At 39.9% G+C, this 27657-nt stretch overlaps 1 protein-coding gene across 3 annotated transcripts in view; it reads right to left on the bottom strand.

The window, feature by feature from the left end:
* Dip-lambda (Dpr-interacting protein lambda) overlaps nucleotides 1-27657 on the bottom strand; it is a 179297-nt gene that overhangs the window by 107272 nt on the left and 44368 nt on the right. Inside the window, exon 1 of one of the 3 annotated variants that reach the window (XM_070654400.1) lies at nucleotides 26486-27416. The exons of the other annotated variants lie outside the window; for them this stretch is intronic. The gene's annotated coding sequence lies outside the window, so the exon portion shown is untranslated. Of the gene's footprint in view, nucleotides 1-26485; nucleotides 27417-27657 lie in introns of those variants that run through there. 3 annotated transcript variants of the gene reach the window in all.

The following is a 27657-nucleotide window of genomic DNA, read 5'->3' as shown; positions in this document are numbered from 1 at the left end:
TTTATCAATATTCATGTTCTCGATTTCCACCTAGTAAAATATTAATCGCAAGTATCGATTCATCGATATACTCGCCTCGTATGAATATAATTCGCACGTCGTGAAATCCCTCCCGAAATAATTAAGAAGTTAATACGAAATTAAATAAGTACGAGCCATTGTGAGAGTACAGGTTTCCTAAACTTCGTGCCTGGCCTGGTACCCTATAGCGCCGAATGTATGCATATTCAGGACTTGTTATGTAGCCCGGCGATATGGCCGCGGGCCGGTCGTGGCGGGCCACGTCGGAGATACCGGGGGATAGCTGGTGACGGACTGCCGGACATCCGACCTGTTACCCCGCTCAAGCTCCCCCTCCGGAGGCTGTCGGCTTTCGCTCTCTCTCTCTCACTCTCTCTCCCTGTCCGTCCCACGGTTCGCAACTTCCTACCCCTCGTACGCATCCGAAATCCACCGTAACGTTACACGACGGCTCCTCTCCTGCTTTCCATCTCCGATTCGGCCATCAGTTTCGGGCGAATCCACGAGATCCATCTGCCGATCATCGCGTTTCTGTACCTTTCCGCCCAACAACCCGGAGACGGTCGAGCGGCGGGGTGGATTCGATAGGTACCGGTACTACTACCGTAAGTACTATGCTACGCGCATAAGATGCGCATGACGCGATAATATTGTCGGGATAATGCGAAATGTGAGATCTAGGCGTTACTCAATGCGCGGGAATAATTAATGTATTGTTTGTGACCACACCGCGCAATGCAAAAGCGCGAGTCTAACGACGTTGTGAGTTCTCAAATAAAAATGTTTAAAATGTAAGCATATCCATTCGTGTATCAAAAATTTAATAGTAAAAAATCGTTTAAGATTAAAATTTTTTTTTTTTTAACATTTTGACGAAATGTTCTATTTATCATATAAAGTTTCTTGAATTTTATTATAAATATGTCTAATGATTTCGTTCTCCTTTCAGTGTTATTAAAGTACGCACATTCCGTGTAACATGAAGATTGAAGCTCATTTTCCTCGTGCAAATGCAAATCAAAATGGAAATACAATATCGAGATATAATAAAATGAAACACCGTTCATGTAATAAAACAATATTTGCAGATAAAATCAGAAAGTCGGAAAACAGCGGTTCTACCACGTTTGTAGTAGTGAAATTCTGACACGATTGGATCAATAGCCTCATTATTTTATCCCTGTGGCTCGATTCTTGTAGGTAATGCTCGACGCGAGACTTGAATAACGAGATAAATCCAATCGATTCGTTCCACCCGCCTCGAGCAATGCAATCAGCATTTTTCTCATACATTTTTTTTTCCATTTCTCAAAAGAAAAATCTTCTAATTAGCGCTTAAATGATGCGTGGAGAGAATTAATTTAAAAAATCTAATATGCGTCTCTTGTTTCCAATTATGTTCTACAAATAAAAGTATTTTTAGAAAAATAACATGTTGATCTACGGAATCGTATAATCCGAAATATAAATGGCTAAAAAACGACAAAATCACTGAATCACGTAAGAGGATTAAAGAAAAAAAAAAAAAAAAAAAAAAAAACAGCTTATATTTGTCTGAACAGTAAAAAAGCTACAGCACTCGCAAAATTTATAATAGAATCAATAAGTGTGAAACAGCACGCAAACGTTAGCAATTAACCTTAACGTCAGTATTAAAGTTTCCCTCGTATGAATATCGTTTAAGGATGAAAGAACTTAAGGTAATGAGGCAGGCGGATTGATTAGAAATTGAATATTAGTGGATTTATGCGCAAAGTTGGTGTCGTCTTACAATTAGTAATGGAGCAGCCATTAAGAGCCACCTAAATCGGATGCGCGACTAGTGAAGGGATTGCTGGGGCTGCACCAAAGTGCTCTTATTAGAATTCGTACCTAATAGAGGAGATTAATTCTTAACGATAAACAGGATTAAACTCATAACTTCAATTAGTCTTTGACAAGCCGCGATTGAAGAAATCGTATCTGCAATCTTGAACGAGTAAAGCAATCATGTTGATTGCACAGAGTTGAAAAAGAAGATAATATGCTTAATATGCCCGGCTTTATTGTGCGGTGATATAAAAAAAAAGTGCGAGCAAAAGTACGCGATCATAAAAAGATAAACGTATTAAATTGAATAAACTTAATAAATTTAACAATTAAAAAACCGACAAAAAAAATTCTACTGGCATTGGTAAAATTAATGCAAGTTTCCGAGCCGGCGAACATCGCGATATTGCGATTTAGTGAAATACAAAAGTAACTTGCCTGATCAATTGTTTATCGCATCAAAAACAGCTAGAACGTAAGCGCATAAATAGTTATGCGACCTAGTTCGTTTGAATTTCGTCCCAGCATGTGTAAATCGGGCTTTATTGCCGTTCGAATTTTCACTGGATAATGGCGAACGCGTTGAATTAATTGCAGATATGCGAGCATTAATCATAAAAGCTGAAGTCAATCAGTGACGGTGGCGTATTATAATTTACGGGGGAGAATGGAGCACGCTGCTCGTTATACCCGGCGGACACATATCGCCGGATGCAGAGAATGAAAATTCCACTCGTAGATAAATGGGACAGCCAATCCCACAAATTGTAGATTAATTTCTAGTAATCTGCCGGGCATCGAGATGTACCGTAAAGTGCGAATAGCGATATACGTAACAATCTAAAATTATCTCAGCCGCAAAACAAAATAGTCGCGCGATGATAGCGAGCTTAAAATAAATTCTAATAAACATTTTTAAGGATTTAAGAAGCTTTACTGCCGACAGCGCTGATAATAATTTATCCTTAAAAAGAAAAGAACTTTTCTTTCTTTCTTTTTTTTTTCTTTTTTTACTTTTAATTTGTTTAATCAAAGATAAACTTCCGTGAAAGCTACAATCGCGCCATTGAAACATATCATTCGTCTTTGATCGTCTCACGTTGGCGCGAGCATACGTGTGAGAAGAAGCTTGCCAAAATAAATTCCACGCGCCACGGGAATTGACTTCGTACGAGGTGAGAAGGGCCGGGCGCGAGGGCAAAGGGTTGAAACTCCCATTCGTAGCGCGTGAAATCCTCCGGAATCTCTAGGAAACGTTGAAGATGTCGAGCACGTAGCTCGCTTCCTGATCATCGCCCCGAGGATAGAGCGAAACGTTCGCTCGGTCGCGCGGGGCGCACCGAGCACGATGGGATGTTCGTGATATACGAGAAATGGCACGGCGGGATCGCGTTATGGTTATCAAGAAAGTATTCCTTCGGGTTTGCAGAGCGCAATAACTCAGCGAGCGCGCGATAAAAGCCACTTGACTCTCCGCTCGACTCGAATTCACCTGCCATTCTTAGAAATTTTCTTTACCCTTTTGCAACAGACACACGTCATTTTCACGAAAGCACGGTGAGATAATTACTTTTTTTTTTAATTAAAATAAAATACATATTTTTGCGTATATAACTCGAGTGGAAAATCGATTCCCACCGTTACCTAATAATTAGCTAGACAATTCGTGGTTGATTTCGTGGCTGTCTACCAAAACTGTCCAGCATTGAGCCAGAAATGTAACGCTCGAATCGTCCAAGTACCACATATTTATTCGCAAACACGTACGCGGCGAAAAATGTATAGATATCTATTTAGATACACGGTCCGCGCTGAACAGTGTCTAAACGACCGATACTAGACAGATTTTGTTTTTTCTTTTTTTAAATGACAACTTCGTATTATTAACGCGTAGTATTAACGTTATTAAATAAACAAAGGCACGAAATAAAAATTCTAATATCGCTGCTGAATCGCTGTATGATATTTCCTTTATTATTATTATTTTCTTCTTTTTTTTTTTTTTAACCGTGACGGACAACAATAGCTGTTAATAAAAAAAACGGTCTTTGAGTTCGGATGCATTCAAGATTCGTGGTCGTACCATAAACGTTGCCGTTAACCGTTTTTGCGAACGTGCATTTTCCGCGCAAAGCGGCGTATTGCATCTACATGCCGCAGCAAAAATTCAATTTATCCAGGCCGCGGCACAAAGGACCCGCTTTCGGAAAAGCTCGTAAGATCACGCCGTGTCGTTCTAATTTTTCAAAACAGATCGGGGTATAGGAGGGTATACGGCGGTGGAAATAGGAAACAGAGAAAGAAGCGTACTGATACGGAAATCGAGATTCGCAAACTATGTAACCGCGGAAGGGAGGGTGCATTGATTGCGCTACCACGTTGCGTTTCGACCGCGGGCCCAAGAGTAACGTTTCAATGAATAAAGTTAACCAATAAAGCATCGGATGCCGTTTCGGGAGAACGGAGCCGCGAGCACAACGCCGATCCGCCTTCCTCCACTTTCTCTCTCTCCCTCTATCTCATTTCGCTCCCTGCTCTCTCCTCAGAGTTTGTTACTTCCGGCTGAAATTAATCCGCCAAACCAACGCTTTAAAGCGCGGTGATCGACCAAGAAGATTGAAGATGGAAGATGTGGTCGATAAATCTTTGGCAAACTTTACAGTTAAGGAAGCGATTCGCAAATCTCCGTGCGACACTCTCGCGAGTATTTCTCCTCTCTCGCTCGAAGAATTAAAAAAAAAACACTTTTACCAAAAAAACGTTTGTATTAAAAATTTTAAAGCATTTAAAGAAAAAAAAAATTGTTTTATTATAATTTTAATACTAACTTTAATATTTTTATGTGTAATTTTACTCTACGTTCTAGCTAAATTTGCATTTATGTTTCTTTAGATCTTCACTTCATTTTACTTCTGATCGAAACTTTATAAGATTTAAAGACGATCGGTGCTGCGTCGCTTTAATTCTAACAGTTTAATAGAAGAGTATTCCCTCTTCTCTCAAAAACTACTGAACAATGGAAGGCAGCGTGAACGAAATGATCGACAGGAGAGGGAACGAAACGAATTGCATCCAAGTGATGGAGTCCGGGACGGACGGGATTGAATCGAAACCCGCCTGCGTGCGTGATACGCGAAACAAACGTAATAATAAACGCGGGTGCGTGCAAAAGGTTGCGTCCGCGATCCAACAAATTAGCCCGCAATTTAATTACATCCGTCGATAGGCATCGCGGTACGGACGAAAATTCGATCGTGTTTCCTTCCCGTTAGGATCGCTGTACGTCGCCCCGTAAATTATTTTATTCACGTGGAAATGTTCACCGAGCGCGACATATAAATACCTAGGACAGACGTTGTTATCCACCAGCCCGGTTTATTTAAAGACCATTTGCGCGTGACGGCGAGTATCAAAGAACAATGCAAAATCGGCACTCGGCTCCTACTCCTAAATATAACAGCGCGGAGTTGAACGGGTACGGGAGCCGCCCGCTCAAAGTGCGCCGCGAGATCCTCGGATCGTTATTCATTCACGGATAACGCTCAGGAAGGGCGCAAATCCGAACGACGAGTTATCCCGGCGACGGAAAAGCGACGCATATAGGATTCGCTTCACGGCTGTGTTCTACGCATCGACGATTTTTCCAGCGGCCGAGAATCGCGGAACAATTTCACGTCTAGCACGGGAGAACAGACCCGTGGGGTTGTTTGCCTCCCTCTCGAACGGAACGCCGGATACGCGATTCGTATACCGTGTCCCGAAAGAATCCTCTCGTCGCTGTGACCGACGTGTTCGCTCCGCCGTGAAATAAAATGATTCATTTGGCGGGGTACCGTTTGCAACGGCCGCCACATCATAGTGGCTCCTCTCCCTCCCCCCCATCGTACGAAGAATGCTCCAAGGATTTTCTTACGTTTCACCCTCGCCTTTTCCTTCCCTTTTCTGCCGTAAAGAACTCTCGCCATGCAATTACGCGCTGGTATTTACGTTACGTCGCAACTTTAGCTCCATAAACCTCGTATCTTTTCCAAAAGTCAATAAAAAATACGTAATAATTAAATTAGAACGTACATTGATCTTTTACGACTAACTCTAAACTTTACTCTTTTGATTAAAAACGAAAAAAAAATGTTATTAATTTCTTTTAATAAGTAACAATACGTGATAGCTCATATCGATGCGTTTCTTTAATGAACGTTATCAATGATTCGAAAACAGTTCAGTTTCAATACATGCGTGTCGATAACAATGATATTATCGTGATCAGCGTAGTTACTGCTTCGAATTACATTAATATTCGCACGTGTTGCTTCATGTGCACAAATGCGTAACGGTACAATAGCGAATATTTATTTAAATTATATTACCAGTTTAAATTACATAATCTTTTTATTACTCATATCGTATTAAAGCAATTTTGTTTTACGCGTTCCGCTCATTTTGTTGACAAAAGACTCAAAACAAACAGAAGTAATTAACAAAAAAAACACCCGACGCCAGAAAATATGTAATATTTTTATTCAATTCATAAAGTAGATTTTTCTTTGTCTAAAGAAATAAATTTATTTCGTAATACCTCGGAAGGCAGTTGTACACATAAAATCTTATTTCGCATTTTGTTTTCTGCACCGGCTCTCTTTTCTTTTTTTTTTTTTCTCGCTGTCTCCCTTTGAGCCTCTCATTTGCACCCTCACGAGCAACACAATTTTCAACTCGCGCCTACGCGACTAAACTGATTTTCGCTGGTGCCTCGAGCGCGCCTTTTATCGAATTAGTATATCGCGAAAGGCGAGGAAACACAATCACCCCGCCTTCCTTAACCTTCTGACTGGGGGGGTTCAAGCGTGCGTCCGCGTCCCTTCCACCCCCGCGTGTTTTCATTTTCGCGTCCATAATGTCGTTGATTTTAGCTACGTGCCATTTAGCATCTTAAATAAAACGTGAAAAATATTCACGGGCACCGTCAATTTATAATTCAAACGTTTCCTTAAAACAAAAACAAATTTAACCGCATTTTTTTAATAAAAAAAAAAAAAAACTTTTCTCTCTTTCTCCCTGCCGCGACTTTTTATCTGGCGAAAGTAAATTCGCGCATACCTTCACCGCGAGACGTTAATCTTTGTGAAAACGGATACGGCCAGGCCCTATTGCGGGATTTTATCTAACATTTATATTTCCCGTCGGGTTCCGCCGACGTTTAAAATAGGTGCGCATTGATCGTTTATAATCATAAAGTGGCCTTTGCAGAGTGAGATTTAAACTTACCCCCCGAGAATAGCCAAAGTTCAAGATTGCCATTTAAATTTGCCCAAAAGCCGGGAATACTTTATGGCGGTCTGCGCTGGACGCCTCCGATTATGCTAACTCGCGTGAGAATAACATATCAAAGCCGCAAATAAAGTCGCCGATTGCATTAAAATTATGTCTTGAAAATAGGAAAATCGTATCATTTTAACGGGAAAAACGGGATTAGATTCGCCATTGAATGATTTCGCGGCAGCTCACGGAGTCTTACGTATCGTTTTCCTATAGCCAGGTCGTTATTGTACACACATAAATTGCAATTTCAAGGGAACAAACATCCTCTCAAACATCCTTCGTTTCGATCATATCGCTTTCGCGCTTTTGTTCGATTCGATACCGGATCTAATATCATACAGTCATCTCGGTCACAAACGTGGTTCGAGTCTCGATAAAATAAAATAACAATCAGTACAAATAATCCTTCTTGAATTTCTAACGAATACATCACGTTTTACAAAAAAAAAAAAAAAAAAAAAAAAAAGATAAAAAATATATATATATACTTAATAGTTATTTTACGCAAACTGTTTTCAATTTTAAATGATTATTTTTAGCTACTATGAAAAAAAATTACTCTTTTACCTAAAAACCAGGATTAAGTTTTAATCGATATTCACGGAGAGAGAGAGAAAAAAAAAAGAAAGAAATAAAATATTGTAATTTGGTTTTAAGAATTTAAAACGCGTTAAAGTTTGTAATTACAAAGTTGTAATAAAATTGCAAATACTTTATATGTTTAATTTAATAAAAATCGCACATAATTTTCTTTACAATTAACGCGGCGATTTGCGATTAATTCGCTGCAATAGTCTCGAATCCCCCTTTATAACTCTACTGAATAATCTCATCCAACATAAACGTTGCAAAAAATAGCCGTTCAACTTGCGTTCCGCGAACGCGTCGGGATACCGAAATAACTTTCATCGATTATAAATGGGAATGCAAATCGCTTAATGATGAGCCGTTCGCAGGCGAGGCCTTTTAAAACCGAGAGGAACCAAGTCCGTGAAATTCGGCGACCCATGAGCCGCAAAATGAAGTGTGGACCGAGAAGAAAGACCGCGCGGTGGACGCCGAAGGGGGGAACAGTTAAAGGAGCTGGAAAACGGGCACCGCTGGATAACGGCGTCGAAGAAAAGTTTTAAATTGTGCTGGGAAAGGTGGGCGATTAGTGGATTATAAACATACTGGAAACTTCTGATGGGATCAGCCTGCTCGAGTAAAGCCGGCGGAGGAGCCACGGCCAGCTGCTGAATGGATCGTATAACCCCAGGGAAACATACTTCCGGAGGACTCCGCCGTACCTTCGACGACGTTAATGAGGGCATTATCGCGCCTAATCATGCTTTTAGAAAGGCTTCATAAAACTATCCTTAAGTAAAAATCGCATATCCACAAAACGCTTATTTATTCGCCGGGCATATGTATTCAGAACTGCCGCCGGCAGTTTCAAGTGTTCTGTATATTTAATTATAAAACTTGTCCGTTTAATGACATTAACGAATTCGCTGCGATTTATTCGCAGCAGCCAATTATAATCTTGTTCGCGATGTGACAAGAGTTACATTCGAAGATAACGAGAATGACATCTCGTCGAATATCATCGGATGGCACCGATAAAACTCACTTTCGATATATGCGCGCCGATAACGGTGATATATCCGCGATCAGCACAATTATTGCTTCAAATTGCATTAATATCGGCACGTGTTGCATCACGTGAACAGCGATAGCATAACGATGAAATAAAATACGCGTTCGTTACCCAGTGTTTCGTAATCAAGCAAGATTTCTGTATCAGCGTGAGGATATATATCCTTTGTTTATCAAATGAGCAGTTATGCACGCGAGCGACCTGCCAAATGAATTATTTAGCTACGCACGAATAAATGTATATAAGCGGACGGGTTCGCAATTTAATATTACGTCGCCATGTGAGCAATTTTAAACGCAAGCGGCTTTAACGATTACTGAAACATTTAATAGCATTGATAAAACTCGATCAAATATACTAAACATCTCAACTTGTTTCGTTAAAAAAATAATGTAATAAAAAAATTTAAAAAAAAAATATAGTAATAACGCGGCATCCGAATAAAAAAAGAAATGTTTTATGCTATAAATATAAAATAGAAAAATATTTAACGCGATATTAAAATATAATAATTTAACGCTGCAAATGTAATTAGATATAAATCGAAAATTTTGTATTAATTATTAGAACAACAAGTTTTTATTACTGAAATATTATTTTAAATATATTTAATTAAAACTATTACTTTTTATTAAATTAAAGTTGGCGCAGAAGTTAATTATTTCGAAGAAACGGTTTATTGTCGAAGCGGATCATGGCGAAAACGTTTCTTTTTTTTTTCTTCCTCTTTTAATAAAAAAAAAATCTACAGACTCACATTATGTCGTATCGCTGACTTGTTCGCTTCCGGCTGGAAGAAACATACTCCTCGAATGGGATCGTTTCTTTGCGCGCAATGTAATGTCTCGCTCGTAAACGAGCAAATGTAGAGAGAAAAATACTCGAGCCGCGTCGGGTTGCGCAAGAGTATTCGATTCGAAAACCTTCAGCTTCAAACGACGAAATCTCCTGCCGAATTATCCGCATCATCAACCGCGGCGAGAAAATTTTCTAGAGAGTTAAACCACGTCAAGCCAATGTACAAAACCACGATTGTAATAGAAAAAAAAAAATTATTTATAAACGCGAGGATTCACAATAGTAATTTTTCTCTCATTTGTTTGTCCCACTTATATAAATTACAGTGCACGTAAAATAATATGCGTAAATTCAAGCAATGTATCTTTAGAATTACATTCAACGAAATAATTTGTTCAAAAGAAAATGCTAAAATTGTTTGAAATCATAATAATTAGTTACGATAACTTCGATCGCAGAATATCATTCCAATGGAAATAAAAAAATTCTGATATTTTCCTCAAATTCAAGACGCTCTTGTACGAGGAAAAAAAAAATTTTCTGCGGATATCAGTTTTCTTTCCAGATATTCTATAACGCTACTCGATTACATTTTATATACCAGAAACGCCCACAGATAGGCAGATGCGAGATAAAAACGCTTGCGCAACCCTCTCGCCACTCGCGTTCTTCACGACTGCGAAAAGAACGGTGCTCGAAACGAATCTATTGTTTCCAGTCGTGAAGCATCGAGGCCGCTCCTGTCCCTCGAGTGTGCTCTAACAGGCAGCCTAACGATTAAGTCGGGAAGTATCTCGAACGCCACTCGAACGCGACGCGAATGACGAATCGGGGTGTTCGCCCCAGCGATTCCTACCGCGTCTTTAATGTAACATCGGGCTCGCAGTCGCTGAATTAGGGCGCCTACTACCGGAGCATCTCGAGCACAGAAGAGTCTTGAAAGAACAAAGTTCGGAGAGTCTTCTTAAAAGTGTTATTTGCCTAGAAGGAAGTTTTGTAATCGAGAAGAATGCGACGCTAAGTGTAAATAAAAAATGAAGTAATGCAAGCCTGCAAAGTTCTGAATACATAATAGTTACACGCGAATAACATTTCTGTATATCACGAGGTAGAGTTTCCGGAGGAAAAAAAAAAAAAAGTGTCTCTTGATTTATCTTTATAATATTGTGCTCGAGTGGAATTTAAAACGAAAGATATATCACACGAGCGACACGGATAATTTTTATATCGGCTTCTGGCTTTCCGAATCATTCTTATCCATCTCAAGGGATAAGCCCGACGTATGATCGGACACAGGTCGCAGTGAATCGGAACAACATGACCCGGCAGGTGGCCCACGGCTGTTTCGCCCCTTTCGGATCTTAATAAATTATCGGCCGGGCTTTCCCCTCCTCTCCCTATCCCCATACGTCTCCCACGATTCCGTTTCATTCGCTCGTGCCTATCGGCACGAGCATTAATCACTCGACATACACATATAACGGACGGAAAGGGACACCAAAACGCGGCACGGTCGGCGGGCTCGTCGCCACCGATAATCAGCCGCGCCGGATCGACAAGCCGGAATTCGAATTTCGAGTATCGGCCCCTGGAATATCATTGCGGTATCGATTCTACGCGAAATCAGGCCGGTAAAAAGAGATTCCAGCTCTCTGGCGACGGGCATATTAAGCCTCATCTCGCGGCGGCGCATGCAAATGGCTCGACCTGACGCGGAGATTGATCGAGTTAATTAACTGCTCCGAACTGAAGAGAAAATTCGAACGAACTTTGCGCCAACGCGTTTTGATTATGAGACTTGCAAGATTATCCTGTGCGAGAGAGCACGGCAATATGATATTATAGGCCTCCAATATCAGCGTTAGATTTCATAAAATTTCAACAATCAGCGCTCGCACAATAAATGTATATCTTCATAAATATATGATCATGTGCACGAATTGCAAAAAAGATTCTTTCTCTCCCTTTCCTCCCAATAATAAGCGTATACAATTAATCGATAAAATATGAAAGAGAATCATGCCAGCGAAGAAAAATATGATAGAATATTATTCCGTAGAAATAATTCCGTAATAACGTCGTTTTCGTTCGTATCGAAACAAGGCGTTTCTTCGAAGAATGGAAGTAGTCTCGCGAGTCTCTGCTTCAACGGACTCGGGTTGCGTCCGGGGAAAAGCGCCGGAGAAAGATATATAAAATCGAGCATCCTGAAAGCATTTTACCCGTTAAAAGCACCGACGAGAAAACTCGTTCCATCTTCCACGGAAAAAGAATGCGCTCTCGTAAGGTGTGTCCAGTCGTGCTCGTCAGACATAATCATCGTGAAAAAAAAAAAAAGGCACCCGGAGATAACGAGATTGAAATTCGCGGAAAACACATATTTCTAATTGCCGTATTATTGCGTAATTATCACTCGCCTCGCGCTGTGCAAAAGGGGTCGTTATACGCTACATTTCGCACGCCAAGTGCTATGAGGAATTTTCTAATTATATGCTCGAAAATTGTTTCCTGCGATATATTTCTTTGACGCGACATTACGCGTTCAAAATAAGTTCAAAGTGCAAACAACTAACGCGAAAGTGTTACGCCGTCGGAAACATTGCACCGCAAAAGTAGCGTTATTATTCCGATTAATTATAACCCACCGATAGCTTTAACGAAATTGTCTACGTTATAAACGCGGCAGGTAATATTTCGTGCTGAACCGAACAAAGGCGCGTGAGCTTCATTTTCATTTTCGCGTCAAGCGAAAGAACGGATACTACCCGTAAAAGAGTTTCGAAACCATTGCTGACCACTTGATTAGCCAACAACGCGGCGCCCGTTTCGATTCCATAAATTCCGCATTTCCATTCGAAGTAATTGCCTGGGCTGTAGACAATTTTACTGCCACCCACTTTAGATATCTATTTAACGCGATCGTACTTGGGCGCTATCGTTGCTTACTGCCGCTTGAAAAATGCAAACGGGGCGTTTGTGATACAATTTTTTCGCGCGAAAATATTCGAAGCAAACGCATATCTCGATGGACACGTATTTTCGAAGAAAGGATTAACGTATGGAATACGTTTTTTTTTCCTCCCCGTGGTTTTGAATAATAATAAAATATCCAGACGTTAGATATTTCACAATATTAATATTAATTAAATTATAATAACAGTTACTTTTTGCAGATTTCCAATATTTTGCTATGTTTCATTTATTTAATAAATTTCTAGCAATTTCACGTATCGTTTGATAGCCTCACGATATACGTTTATTTGAGAGCGTTTAGCGATATTAAATATTTAACGATAAAACAATTCAATAATTTCAAAGCCAAGTTAAATATCACGAACGAGGTATAGTTAATGTCGCGCGAGTGGTGCACCCTCGATAGTGCGCGCATCTCTCAAAACTCACGGAACGAGCAGTTGAATATAATTGTTCATGAAAAGCGAATGGAACATTCAGTGGAATATTTGTTAACGAACCTATCGGGAGAACAACAGAATTAACAACGGCAGCGATGGGGAATGGTACTCGCGCAAGTAAAGGGCTGTTTGTTTCTGCATACACTTTGCAAATAATCCCAAAAATGATAAAACAATCTGCGGCAATTAGGAAACAAAAACAGGGTGCAAAAATAAAAAAAAAAAAATAAAAACATCTGACGTAATAAAGCTTGGAAAATTAAAATCTATGCCTTTCGAATGTAAAATATACAATAAACAAGCGGCTTAGAATCTTTTCAAATAAATTTTTCCTCGCGATAAGCGCTAGAGAAATTCATGAGTTCCCTGTTTAATTATACAGAAAGAAAAGATCTTTACGTGTTTCCATGCCATACATATGCATGCCGGTTTTTCCGAAAGGAATGGAACCGAACGTTTGAATTAAAAAAAAAAAAATAGTTTAAATAATAGAACTAAAGATTAGGGCTTTAGGGCGCACCTGGGAGATCCACCGGCGGCGTGTAATTCAAAGAAAGAGAGAGAAAACCCCACGTGTGCGCACGTACGTGTGACGTCGTGTACGTAAAAAAAAAAGAAGAAAAAAGAAAAAAAAAAACCCTCCAGGGTGAGCTGAAAAAACAGGGGCACGGGTGACGACGGAGGGTAAAAGGGGACGCAGGCGGAAGTGGTTTTTGTGCGCGCGACGATAAATTCGGCGGGCAGCGTTTTGCCCCCGAAAACCTATCGCAATAAATACGCGGTACGTCCGGTGCGCGGTTGAGCCGCCGCGTTATACTCTAATGCAGTGCATATGGAGCAATTTATAACGCTTCAGCGTTGCAGAGGAACGGAGAGAGGGGCAGGAGAGAGACGGAGAAACCCAGGTTTTTCTACGGTGATACGCGCCGCGTGCGTGTCCTCTCAACCCTTTCACCATTGTTCAAGTATTGTTGAATTATTATATCGTAATTTACGTATAGTATTACGCGGCGAATGTGCAATCTTGATCCGCGCGTGATCGTCACAAAGTAACATTCGGATAAGACAATAATAATAAAGGCAACGAAGAAAAAATGAAAAAAAAATCTTGCACGACATTGTTACTGTGTCACACCTTTTAGATGCGTTATTCGTCACAGAGCTACATTTCATAAATCATGCGAAAGCATTTCAACTGTTAGGAAGAAGTTAAATATTTTCATACTCCGGATTAACTCAGTTTTGTAGAGGAATTTATTTTTTGGACGTATAATGGATTAAGCCCGCTAACATGCGCGATGTTTAATTATAATATTTTGTGTCTTTATTTTGCAATGGCAAAATTGCCGTAAGGAGAAAATAAAATATGTTTAATACACGGATTACTGTAATATCGCATATGTATTCTACAAAACGTTATTAACTTCGCAAACATTTTTATCAATGCACAAATCAGTTTATTGTTACAGAAAATAAAATAAAAAAAAGTATATAAAAAAATAAGCACGATATCAAGACGGAAAATAGTCTATTTAATGTTTAAAAAGCGTAGTTGACAATTTCATTCTCTGCAAATGACATTTGATTGCGCAATTGTATACACTTTTCTTGGAAGATTGCGATCTGACTCAAAGGAGCAAAGCAGTAAAAATATTTTCAATATACTGCGACTCTCTTTGAGGAACAAAGGGCTACTTATTCTTAATTCTTAATAGCGACGAGAAATTACAGAAGATCGTTTCTCGCGAGAACGCGTCTCTAAGGCAACAGTTTCCGATGCGAAGATACGAAACGAAGGTAAACCCGTAAAGCATTCCACGAGTTCGGCATCTTCTTAACAGTCTTAATTAGAGAGCGGGCTCTGAAAAAGTGGTGCGCTTCGACGATGGGGATTTGTCGCTCGGCTTGGTAGCGAAAAACCGCGGCTGAATCAACGACGAGCTGCAAAATGCAAAGGCGCGCGGGAAAAAGAAACCCGAGAGAAAGAGAAACGAGAGAAATTCGAAAATGAGAGAGCGAGCTGGAGGAGATAGGCGAAAAATCGAGAAATCGTCCGAAAAGAGCATCTGGCTATTCATCGCATTCTCGACCGCGTACATTCGGCGAGAGATTTATAATGCCGAGAGAGAAAAGGGGGAGAGAAAAAAAAAAAATAAGAGAGAAAGAGAAAAAAAATACCAAGATTCTCACTCGTCGGCGTATTCAGCCGCGTTTACTCTTTCGAGTCTAGACCAAAATTTTCCCGAATCGGTTCTTCCTAAATTCCGACATTACTTTTTTCCTTTGCTTTTTTTTTTCTCCTCCCCACGCCCCATGCAGTCCCGTGCCAGGTAAATTCCGTCTACTTATTCGAAAATTGCGAGATTCCATCTACAAGGCGCGCGGAGAATCTCTGTTTCCCATTACGCGTAATACTCTGTCTCCTTCGAAAACACCGGAATTTTTAAGCAAATAGAATTTTAAAACGACAAATGGTATCCAAGGATTTATTTCGTTTCAATATTCATAAAAGTTCGAAAAATTTTCAAAGACAATTGGGTTATTTTTATATTTAAGCAGCCTTGATTTACAAACGTAACGAAATTTAAACGGTCACGATCGCGAGCCGTGGAAAAATTAACTACGTTGCGACTCTACGAAGAAAGATTTCAATATACGGCGCGCAATACAGCATATTACCGATATAACGGAAATCGTCCTGCGAAAATACAATAATACCGCCATTTATCGCAACGTGAAACGAGTTTCGGTGGTGCAATTGCTTTGTTTTAACAAAAACCGTGATCGACGTTACCGCGCTGTACCTATCGGTACCCCATCTCACGGTAGTTCGAATCGTGAAAGCTCCCTTGCGGCGGAGAGATATTTTGGAGAAGCGATCTTTAACGTGCGCTCTGCCGTCTAATAGAATCGTATCACGGTGAAATGTTCGCGATTGTAACGTATCCGCGAGCTCGGCGCATGGATATAGTATCCCGACGATTTTAATGCATCGTCAATCGCTACGTCGCGGCGCATTGCTAGGATATCCAACTCGGTTATCGCAAATACGAGAGAGGAAGAGAGAACCGGAACTCCTCTCTCTCTCTCGCCGCGCCACTATTCTCTCACGAGAAGGGAGAGTTCTGTTCTTTCCAGTCCATTACAATCCGCAATAATGTCCGGCGAAACGATGCGTTCAGCGCGAAAGCCATTACCATACCGTCGTTGCGAGACGCGCTTAAATTCGCGCTACCGAATTCAGTCAAAAAACTGATTGATTTAATTCTGTCATTCATCAGCGATATCCCCCTTGAATGTCTTCTTTTTGCGAGAACCCTTTTTTTTCCGGACTCGATCTCCCGATACCGCGTTCGTTCAGCGGATGGTTAATTTTTCTCGAAAATAGTAATTGCGCGATGTTGGGAAAAAAAAAACAAAAAAAAAAAAACAAGGAAGGAACGAGAACGCAGCGCAGACGACTATTGTTAGCGCCTTAAAAGGCAGCGAGGGGGAATTCGCGCCCGTTGGTAGAAGCTCTCTCGGTATAATAAATCTACGCCGACTATCCTTCTCAACGAGAACCCAAAGGTTCTCCTCGCGAAAAAGGACTCCAATAAGCTGTTTGACAAGTTGCTCGGTAAGGAGAAGCGGGTAGTGCTAATTATTCTTTGCTCGTAGGCGATGAAACACTTGTTTCACTTGAGAGGAACGATGGAAATTGTTCTACATATTATAAAATCTGTTATGAATAGCGGCTATTCTCATACTTATTATAAAATGCACTTTGAATGAAAGCAATTTTAGATGTATCGCAAAACGATAAAGATCCTCTAATTTGATATATTCTATAACGAAACGTATCGCGAATGAATGGAATTGTTTTAGAAATAATGAATAAAGAGAGAGACGAAATAAAATACAAAGAATGTTGAAGCGTTACAATCAAAATGCCCAAGAAAAATATTACTTTATTTCCTGATCGCTATCACATAAATTACAATGTTGCAGAAATTTAATATTAAGATAGAAATCTTTGAACAACAAGATCTCCATCAACGCAAAACTCAAAGCAAAATATCTTCTATTAGAATTTCATCGTAATCAGATCGCTAATATATTATTGAAAACTAAAATTTAATCTAACAACGCAACGAAATATTTGTAAAATTTTTTTAGCATTTTGTTTCAAGCGCTTACGATAAATTTCAACTATTTTGTTTTCAAATATATTTTCAGATATAATCATTTATGTTCATTTTTAAAAGTTTACTTTTATAAAATGTTATATTTTTAGTGCAATCTAGAAATTTGAATATTCATGCTACTCTCTCTAAAACATTTAAAATATTTATTTGTAACAAAACCGCCGCATTTTTCAAACCATTACGGTATTCAATAAAATCATTACAGTCAACATATAAAACGAAAAATATTTCTTTCAAGATTTCGGACAGGAAAACAAATGGTCGATCCCACCCAAAAAAAAATAACAAACGCTACTTGATTATTACGTTATTCGTTTTCGGGACCGTTTATGAATTTCCGTGACCTTTGCTCGGCACGTAAATTACCGTACTCGTCGACTAGGCTCGCCAGTTTTTCTTTTTTTTCTTTTGTTTTTTTCGCGACCGCACGTCGCCACGCCGTTAAAACGGAAATAATGCCCGCGAGGAACATACGCTGTCGGACGACCACACGAAAGGGAGTGAATTGAGGGTGAGGGTGAGTATCGCTTTACGCCCGCTCGCCACTTCTACGGCCACGAATCCCACCGTGTGCAGTAGGGTGCCTTTTATTGAAATGCTCGGCACACCCACGTGCGGTATTCTTCGAATGTTGGAGACATCGGGAACGCGGTAGAGAGGGGCTGAAAGACGTTCGGGGACAGAACGGAATCGGAGCAAGAAGTGTCGAGGGCGGATGTAAAGCTCAGCGATTCGGTGTCTCGTAACCTCCGAAGATCGCCGAAGAAGAGCAAAACCGACCTCTCGAACCTGCGACAATATGTCGGACGACTGGCGCAATCATCGGAGAAATGAATTTCAACCACGACCACTTGCGACCGATCAAAGAATGTTAAATCAAGTTATTAGATGAAATAAGATTGTTTAAAAAAAAATAGAATTGACTTGCGTTACTTTTAATAAACGTCACTTCACGCTACACTAACAAGAAAGTTGCGAGACTTAATTTTTTTGTAAAACTAAATTTTTGTAAAAATAATAAAACATTGTTTATCGAACTTGTACTAATGGATCTTTTGGATCTCTTAACGTATATACAATCTGCAATAAAATAATTACATTTGCATTAAACAGCGTGCCTCAGTTTTTACTTCAACTTCCCTGCTTTTCAGCGAATGCATAAACGCCGTAGAGCGGAGTAATAGTTGCCAGACTGTCGCAGACCGACGAAAAGTTTAACGATTCATTGTCGCGTAACAATTTGTAGAAAACAGAAGATATGCAAAATACATCGTAAAACTTTGGACCCTTCGTCTTGCAAACGTGCCGAAATTATTCGCGCATTAATAACGCCGACCTTTCCTGCGCCGATAATGTTAGTTTCATTGTTATTAAAAGATCGTTCCTCCTTTTACTTTTGATCCGCGCTAACAATAGTAATAGAATTTCGGTGATTTCGGAATAAGACGCGAGCATAAAATTTATCCATAATTAAGCAAAACGCGAGGGAACAAAATAACAATTTAATCGGATGATCCGTTCGAAAATTTGAAATCTATCAGTGACAACGTAATAAAATTCACGTTTCGCACATGGATAAATATTTTTCGTAACAATATGCGGAGAAAAATCTTATTAATTTACAAACAACAATTCCCGTAACAAATGCGCCGCGAAATTGTTTTCAGCTGCGCAATTTTAACTCAGCCCGGGTCGAATAAAAAGCTCAACAAAATTACATAAAACGCATCGCCAAATAATTGCAAAGCAATCGCGCGGTAATTACTTTTTGACAAATCATTTACATCGAACCGGGCAACGTTATGCCCTCGCCGTCCACGTCGTCATGGAATTATTCTGTAATTTAATAACGATAGCTTAATAACGGATACGAAAATTACGGCCGATTATTTCAATGTGGGCGACAATAATCGCGGCAAGTTACCGCACCTGGAAATATGGCAACTTCGGCACCGAGAGAACGAAAGCTCGGCGATATAATACGTCGATATAATGCGTCTATAGGTAGCTGTATTGGCGAACGTTTATTTCAAAGTTTATCCATTAAGCGTATTGACTAAGGAGCGAAAAGCGTATGGCGACGTCGCCGTCGACTTTAAAAGACCGGAATTTTCTCAAGAATGGAGCGCCGTGCGCTCGGCTTTCAATTTACTATCACTCGAAACGGGGATTACTTGATATCAAATTAACGAATTAAGAGGAATCTCAGCTTCCGTAAAGCCCGCGTAATTAACATCCAAACGTTTACTGTAATTGTCACGCTCCAATCGACGATGTTTCCCTCTTGTCAAGGAATCGTGCGAATTATCATAATTTATCCGTAATATGAGTTATAATTTAATACCGTTTAATTTTGATTTTATTCAGTTTTGCTACGCGATACATATCATTATAAAATAATTATATAAGTAAGTAATATTTCTCGTTTGACGTGTTTAAAAGACATCTCTCTCTCGTACCGTCAGTCGTAATATACGTATGCATAGAAAATAAAGCGACGCGAGGGAAGGACGACTCGTGTAGATTCACTCTATCTGTCGTAATATCTCGTACGTTTTTTCGACTTTCCGTCCGTAGCTGCCCCGTGCATGTGCTCGATGCACTCGATGGCCCGAAATTCCGTTTTTCCTTCTCGTTTTGTCAGCACGCCGCGAACTCGTGCCTTATTTTCACCGCCCTCGCCAGAAATCCGTTCGCCAAGCGAAACTGCAGGTCGAACGAATACGTTACGACACAGGGGAGGACACGGGAGCAAAAAAACAGCAAGCGTGACATCTGCCGTCCATCGGGCAGAGAGCGGGACCTTTTTTGTAATAAAGCGTTCGGAAATCCCAGAAAAAGCGTCATCGCGGATTAAGCGGACGGCCGATATTAAAGCGCAATCTAAAATTCGACGGCCGCGAAAAAGAAAAAAAAAAAAAAAAAAAAGAACCGAAGCCGTCGGAAGCGTCGGTTATTATTTGCACGGCAAATGGCCGTTTAATGGCCAACGTTGCGGATACGTTGCGGAAACGTACGCCCACGTTGATCGTTGCCTTCGAAAAGCCATGAAATTTCGTTGTACGTGTTAGACTCGGTTTTTTGCAATTTGAATGTCCTTCCGCGATTAATCATTTAATTTGAACGAACAAGGAAATCGTATTAGTCACGTTCTCGTAGACTATTATTTCGACGCGAAAAAGAAAAAGAATTATCTCTGTGCAATCGTAAAAGATTTTAAATGTACCGTAATATAATTAAAAAAAAAAAAAAACTTTTCGCAAAATTTGTTTAATATTTTCTTATTCATGCGTTTTTAAGCAGAGGTGTTTAAAAGATTTTTTTTATCGAGACGTGTCTTATCAGTAAAAAAAAAAATTAAATTGACTCAATCAAATCTATCAAACTCTAACTCTATAATATGTATATGTATGTTTGACAAATTACAGACTATAACTACTAGTCGCAAAAATAGTTTTAAAAAAATGGTTATTGGTCGCATTTTACTTTTATACGTCATAAACAGATCAACACGCCAGCGGAGAGCATGCATGCAATCGTACGAAAACGACTTCAAGCCGTCGAATCATATCAGGAAAAGACGAGAGAGTAGCGGAAAGGGTGAAAATCGGAGTTAGGAGTGTGCCGAACCGAGCATTATATCACGCCATTATCAACAGGTTCTTTCCGTTTAAGCATTCATTGGCAATCATCCAAAGACCGCCCACATCGAAAGGACGACGGAGGGACATGTACTTCCAGCTCCGAAAAATCTTTCTTTCTATAATCCTAAGACCTTTTTCTTTCACCGCGAAAGAGCCGCGCATCCGCGTCGCATTTCGTCGGAGTAATTACACAAAAATTCCAATTAAGTAATTTGCATTCGTTCTTACAAGTCGTGCAACTCGATTATTTTAAGTGAAAGATAATGAATTAAGCATCGCGCTATTATGAAAAGTATAAAAAAAGTAAAAATATAATAAGAGATTAAAACATCTTTAAAAATACATATTATTCATAAAGAAAAAGAAAAAAAAAAATTATGATATAAAAATTTTACGTTAATTAATTATAAAAATATATATATATTAATAAAAAAAATTATTTCCTTTACAGCTAAATGCTCGAGTATCATCAAAACTGTTAGTAAACGATCATACCGTGCACGAATTGTAAAAATCGCCACGATCCGTTGCGACCAGAAAAGAAACGATCCACCAAACGCGACGATACGGGTCGCATCTCGATTTCTAAGATGGGCTCAGCTGCTGTATCTCTCGGACGTGTCCCAAAGGATCGCGAGGTATCGGCCAAGTTGGCCGCGAAAAATACGGAAAATACGAAAGGCATTAGCGCACCGGAACGAAGACCGGCTGCTACCGAGTGTGAAACGCGTATATAGGTATATGCGCAAGTGTATGCGCGCACAATGTGCACGTAACAGGACGGGGGAGAAGTTTTTCCATCGCTCTGGCGAAAATTGCGTCGGGATAGTTAATGGTCGTCACGGACGGACGGGACCCATCAGCTACGCTGGAAGAACGCAGTTCCCGAGAACAGCGGCGAAAAATAGTTGGCAGGAAAAAGAAAGGTATCACTTCGTTTACCGTCACCGAGGCTACTTCCTAATTCGGAAATCTACATGGCGGAGCAGCGCTCTCTCGCTTGCGAATAATAGATAACGTTGTAACAATATTCCCCATCTCGCGAATTGACAAAGTGAAATTTTTACTCGGCAGAGTAGCGTGCCATCCCACCCCAAGCTCGGTCCGCGATATTTTCAAACGCCCTATCTAGTAATTAATTCGATTTTAAGTGCCGCGTCAACGTGATTCCTTAATTACAAAACGATGACAATTCTAATATCGTTAGACATCGAAGCTAGCTAAAATTATAGATAATTTGTTATAAAGGATTTATCATCTAATAAGAAAAAGACAGGAGAACAAAACAAAACATGGTCGCATTTATAAATTAACGAACTTGTATTATTAACGTTAACGGAGAACGAACGCACGAAAAAGAAAAAAAGGGAAAAAAAAACCGCAATATAAAAGAAAATTGAGAACCGTGCGCGATCGTGTACGTTGGCATTTGTCTCGAGCTGTCGCGCGATAAAAACGAAATGCGTGGGATTAAATTCAGAATAGATGCAAGCCGCGGAGAGACAAATGAAAAGGACAGTGGGAAAAATATCTTCCGCTTGGCTCGGATCTCGCAGACGCCCGCGCAGCGTAAGAGAAATAATTAAGAAGCCCGTCGCCGACTTTGCGTCCCACTCGGATGCGCTAGCAGTTTACGTCGCGGGTAAAAAAAAAAAAAAGAAAAGAAAAGAAAGAAAAAAAAAGAAAAAAAAAAGAGGAAGATGCACGGAGACGCCGGCTTGATTATCGTCGGACACCCGCGGTGGTAGTGGCGAGTCTCAAGAAGGATGGTTTGAAATTTAAGGAAATCCATCTTGCGGCGAACTCTGCGAAACGGCCGCGGATACTAACCGCGCACGCGAAACAATGAATTTGCACTTTAGAATGTAAATGTTTCTCTCATGCGGATTAAGTACACTGTACGCTAGCATCTCATTAGGATGCTGCAGTAGACAGTAGAATTTCATTAAGCACCGCCAAAAAAGTGCGCACGTTATACGGGGGGATTATCCATAGTACGCGTACGCGAGCTAAAAACAACGGCAGGTCCTAACGTTACCTTCGGTTACGTGCGCGTTATCGCGAGGAAATATTTCAACTCCTAAAATTGGATATTTAAAAATCACACGTTACGGACAAAAACCCGTGCTCGTCTCGCTTAAGCCCCACCCCGCTTCCCGTGTAATTCTATTTACAGCTAACGAAGCTCTTATTTGCAGTTAACGTTTCTCTTCTTTACTCATCTACCGCCTCCGCGTAGCTAGCTCGTAACTTTTGCCACGCGACAAGTAAACACAAATGTTTAACTATCGGATGACAAAGTGCTACGTTATTATTACCAGAAATAATGCACCGGATGCTTACACCTGCGCCTGAAAACCGGGGCGTCTAATTCGCTTGTAATTATGATGTCTCCTGAGAAATTAAACACAGCCCGCGGTAATAATCGGCCCGCGGAGACTCCACTGCGAGCTTTCCGTCGCTCGTTTGTTAAGTATTTTCCCCGGACAGATCGCCAAGGATTACGTCGCCACGTACTATTTATAACGGTTGGACAGCGCCGCGTTAAAATCGAGAGGAAAAAAAAAGAAAGAAAGAAACCGATGGTCCGCAACGGTCAAACGATACGGGAAAGTTACGACCGCGCGGAATTGCCACGCCGCGCGGACCGCGCGCACGAAAAATTGGAAAAGCGGCGGAACGGCGAAAAGATAAAACTGCGGAGGGGGAGGGAGGACATCTCGCGAACTCTCCGGTCCTATTAGAACTGAAAATACTGCGAACACGTGCTGAATAAGAAACACGTGCCCGGTAAAAATCCCTCGGGAAAATGAAGAAATTAAACAAAAGGTAAGAAAGAGCTCGCGAGGACGTAATGTAAATATGCTTTTTCCGTGCAATCAAAGCGGACTGACGAGTCGATGAAAAAAAAAAAGAAAAAAAAGTTGTATTATTACACTGATAAAAATGTTTGCATTTTTGCACTCCGCTTAGTTCGATGACGTAATTATTCTGAACATTTGCGAGCTATTGAATATGTAGATTAGCACGATTTACGTCTCGCTGTACTTTAAATCGCTTATCGGTGTACGAAATTAGAGACGGAAAATGAAATGGAATGAATGTCTTGTATGGTTCTTCTATGGGATTGAAATATGGCTATCGCGTGCCGTCGGTGAGAAAAGTACTCGATTAAAGCTAAAGTCGAGAATAGGCGAATCGCAAGAGTCATCAACAGGTTTTACTAGTCAGCCAAAAGTCATTGGCAGCATTCCAAAGACGAGTTCATCCGCCGGCAGATGTTTAGAAAGAGCCTGGCGCGGGCCAACAAAAAGTTTCTTATACGTATTCCTATATGAACGAAATCGGGAAAGCGATTGAAAGAAGCTCACGAAGTTGCACCCATTTATGATAGTTTAAGTTTATCCGAATTCATGATTTTACTCTTTCTTTCTTTTCTTTCATTTCGTTCCTTTTACTTCTACGACGATAAAACTAACTAAAGAATATGACAGAAAGAAAGTAGATATAAGTAAATACAGAATCGTGATCGATATGTAATGAAAGTTATAGGTTAATTTATATTCTGATTTATATTCGCAAATCGAGAGATCTTTCATGTCACAATCGAATCCATTATCAATATTTGTGCCGGCGAATCAATAGAAAACTGATCGGAGTACAAGAATTAAAATAGCTAAATATTTAACACGGCTGGTAACTAAAATACGCAAGTTTTTGCGATGAGCGATAAAAACGAGACGCGATCGAGCGAGTTATTACTTCTCGCTGTAGGAGGAATTATTTTTGCCACGGTGTTTCACTGGTTAAAGTTAATGAAACTTTCATAACAATTCAAGACGATTCTGTCAAAGAAACTCTCGCGATTTTGGCAAGCGTTACGATCAATATTGGCGATCGGGCAGACGATTTTATCAGTTTATCAGCGAAGATGCCGCATCTTCAACAGGTTCCTATCAAATGTATCCAAATAGTATTTCAAAGAAATTTTTTGTTACTATTAAACATTAAAAGTTAATATTTATTTATAAAAAAAATGAAACATTAATTTATTAATTTTAATAAAACTAATTTTAAAATAAAATGTTTATTCTTTTCTTTTTTTTTTTTTATTAATTTGCAATATTGTAAATTTAATAAAGTTTTAAATTAAAAATTATTGCTAAATATATTAAGTTTTATATTACAAAAGGAAACCATTTCACACTGTGTTAACAAATTTCCTAATTATCTACGGTGTAATAATGCAGTTTCGAAACTGACATATGTATATGTCGCACATACAGGGAAAGGGTTAAGCGTGCATGTAATTCCCAAGGGTATTTCTTGAAACGCACCGAGTCGGAGAAAGATCATCAACAGGTCGCCGTTGAATCGCGTAAAGGCCCGCACAACCTGCCCTTAGCACTGACCTCGACGACGGCGACGTTTCGACAAACAATTTCGTGAAATAATCCCACGATCGCACCTATCGCGATAAAGTGCGCGTATCTCAACACACTAAAGTACTCGACTTAGAAACAGCGAGCGCAGTATCGCTATAATCCCAGCCAGTTAAAAGAGCCTCTGCGAAATTAATTTCCTACCAAGAAAGAATGCGGAATCTGCAGTATATTGCTGAGAATTCCATCTAGTTAATTTCCAACAAAATTTTCCTACTAAGGAATTTAATAAATTAGCACGAACATCTAAATAGAAACTAATGCATTTGATATCTTAATCGTTCAACTGCTACGTTTAAGAAACGGACTCATCAGAATTGATTCAATCTTTAATATTACGCGAAGAAATGAGAAACTATGTAGTATGTTATTTTAAAGTTTTACTTCTGCTCCGATGAATCAAATTACATTTTGTGTAAATCTAATATATCAATGTATTGAATCGAAGATTGAAGAAAAAAAAAATTTAATTCCAATAATTGGAATTTATATTTGTATTATATTCTTAAAAACGATTGATAATATTAATACTTGGGAATATTAAAACGTAGATGTACGAAATAAAGTTTCGATCAAAATAATTTATAGAATAAAAATTCAGTTATATAACAGAAAATTTTTCTATTTCGCGAGTTATGTTTAAAAACCGATATCGACATTATGCACGTAAAAGTAAGATAAATTTACGAAGACCATGTAAAATTATAAAAAAATTTAATTATTAAGTGGAAATTAATTTATGCAACAAAATATATAATTAATCCATTTTAGAATTATAAAATAAATATGGCATTTTCATATGTAATCATTTCCCTAAAACGTTTTCAAACATTTTTAAACATTATTAAATATTAAATTTAACTCTCTCAAAATCTCTGTCTTCGTACCCGAACATTTTAAAAGATATCTTTTAGTATAATTTGGAGAACATAAAGTCGATTATTTTCTTAGTAAATATTTTATTACAAGCCCCGCTTTACGATTCTTTTAACACATGCCGCCACGTAACACTTCAGTGTACATTTAATTAAACAAATAAAAAAAAAATGACTAGAAATGTTTTTCTTCATTTTTATTTCATCGAAACGATTTGATCTCTTTTTTTTATTTCCCTTTTGTTTTTCGTACCATCACGTTAAAAATATTCTTTCAACTACAATACCTATCTATAAAATAAAAACAAAATACGCAATCTGAAGCCATCTAATCTCACCTGTTCGATGCGCTGCACTGTGCGCGGCTTTTGCGCTCTCACTTGAATAAAAATGAAGAGAAAGCTAACGACGAAGATGGAGGACAAACTCTTCCAAACCTTCCAAATTGCGGCTTCAGAAGCATAGCACTGTTCGCGAGCCCTTTTTTCGCGATACACGTACACGGCTCTATACACGAAATACGAGCTGCCGCGCGCGATTTCGCTCGTGGGGGTGTCGCGGTGCGACTGTAGCACAATCGCTACCCTCTCACGCTCTCACGGTCTCCATCCCTCCGGACCGTCCCTCCACTCTCTTCCGCAACCCTCTCTATCTACCTGACCCTGCTTCTCGCTCTCTCTCTCTCTCTCTCTTTCTCTCGCTCTGCCTGCTTATCTCACCCCTTGCTGTCTCTCTCTTCTCACCCTCTCGGCTTCTCTCTCGCTATAATATCCCCACCACCCGATGCGTCTAGCCACTCCTGGAGCGGCAAAGTGCCTTTTCGAAACGCACCCCTCGCGGCGGTACTTTCCCGCTAACAGAATCGACGCCCCCGGCCGCACCGGGAGAGGGTCCACGAAGAATCACCGGCTGCATTGACTGCACTGACTGCACTACTGACTGTACCCTGAACACGGTCCGGCGATCTCTACCCGGTCGAAGGTTCGAAGGGCTCGCGCATGATCGGCCGATCGGCCCGCGCACATCCTGCTCACGTCGAGAAATCGCGGCACGGAACACACAGCGCATTCCGTCCCTCGTCCTTATGCATCGCACGCATGCGGAGTTTTTGACGCGACGGAATGCGGAAGAGCTCTACGGAATATCACGTGTTGCTGGCACGAGAACACGCCGAATGCCGAATACGCGAAATCACGGTCGACGGTCGAGGAGAAAAAGAGACGAGAGCGGATCGCGACCGCGAGCACCCGCCCTGTCAACTGCAACGGCTTTCTCAATTTTTATTAGCCTTTTATTTTCGACACGCCAGGCTTTACATCGTTCTAGCAGTTAAACCCATTCTATCGTAAACTTTTGTAACTTTGAATATCTTTAAAGCTCATTATACTCATTATACGATCTGAAATTTTCTTTACGTTGCCAGCTTTTTTTTTTCTTTTAATTTTCTTTTCCCGAATAAAAAATTGCTCCTTTTCCAATATTCATAAAAAGATATTAATTACGCTTGTAA

The sequence above is a fragment of the Cardiocondyla obscurior genome, linkage group LG03 (genome assembly GCF_019399895.1).
Source record: "Cardiocondyla obscurior isolate alpha-2009 linkage group LG03, Cobs3.1, whole genome shotgun sequence".
NCBI classification, from domain to species: Eukaryota; Metazoa; Arthropoda; class Insecta; order Hymenoptera; family Formicidae; genus Cardiocondyla; species Cardiocondyla obscurior.
This window is presented reverse-complemented; position numbering and strand designations above follow the sequence as displayed.